This window comes from Corylus avellana, chromosome ca6 (assembly GCF_901000735.1).
Source record: "Corylus avellana chromosome ca6, CavTom2PMs-1.0".
Classification (NCBI taxonomy): domain Eukaryota; kingdom Viridiplantae; phylum Streptophyta; class Magnoliopsida; order Fagales; family Betulaceae; genus Corylus; species Corylus avellana.
The window spans coordinates 8347593-8348935 of record NC_081546.1 but is presented as its reverse complement, the minus strand read 5'-3'; positions in this window follow the sequence as shown (position 1 = coordinate 8348935).

Sequence of the window (1343 nt, the reverse complement as noted above, 5' to 3'; positions counted from 1 at the left end):
TAGATGTGAGATGAGACAGTATAAAAAGTGAAAGAGAAATTCTACTTCTAGACATTGTATTAGTGCATATAAAGAATCATTTCTTAAGAATTAAACATTAGTAAATGAAAATTTACAAACAATTATGAATTAAAGAGTTATTGAGAAGAGAGGTATTATTAAATTCATAAGTTGAAGCCTAGTGATGTTTACTCTAGTGATGTTCTTTTAAGAGCCTGTTTGAATATGTATTTGAGGGGTTTAAAAATGGGTTTAATATTCAAAAAAATTAAAATATTAAATTTAAATTTAATCTTTTTCATTCTATTTATTTTAGTATTAATTTTTGAATAATATTATTTAGTATTAAAAAAAAATTCACCATAAAAGTAATTTTACGACAATTTATTAGGAAGGAATGGGAGGGAGTTGGGTTGGTTAAGAAGGCTTGGGTCCGGTGAGATATGGATTAGCATTTACGAGCTTTGTTGGGACCCTCACATGTGGTCCTCTTGCAAGTTGCAACGTTCTACTTTCCCATTTTCTCATTTTCAACGTTTATCAATCCTTATTTATTTATTTATTTGTTGTATTTAAGTCGTGACGAGGGATGGGTATTAATGGTGGGTTCAACTCTAATTTAATGAATTTAATTAGACGGATTGGATCCTTAATTTCAAACCATTAATTTTGTGGTGGGATTATGTCAAATTTGAGAATCATGTTAAAAATTGTCGGTCTTAAATGTTATGTGTCAAGATATGTGTATAAAAAGATTATATAAGTCAACTATAACTCGACTTATTAAATTAAAGAAATTAAATTCTTCTATTTTGACCAAATAATTTTGTTTTAAATTGGTATATTGCACCTTATTAATTTACAGCCCTACTAGCAGCTAGAGCCACAGGTAATCAAACACGGAAGAGACAGAAAATTAGAGGACACTGAATTTGAATTATTTTTATTTATTATTATTTTTTTTCAGATAACTTCGGCATATTTTTGCCATAAAGATGTGAAAAGAATCGCATTAAAGGCAGAAAAATTGTCCATCATCAAATCCTACAGAGATAGCCAGAATTCTTTTTTTTTTTTTTTTTTTTTTTAGAGATATGATATAGCATAATAAAAGAATAATTTTTGGCTAATAAAAATTTTAGGTGGTAAGAGATTACAAGCCCCATCAGTAGGTGGAGCCACATCAACTATGAATGGACCTGTAACCTCTTACCACATAGGACTTTTATGGGCCACAAATAATATTTTTATTGTATTATAGCATTTTTCTATTTTTTAAGGGACTCATAAGAGCCTATCTAAAGGGAAAAAAATAAAGAAAAAGAGAAGAAGTTTGAAATATA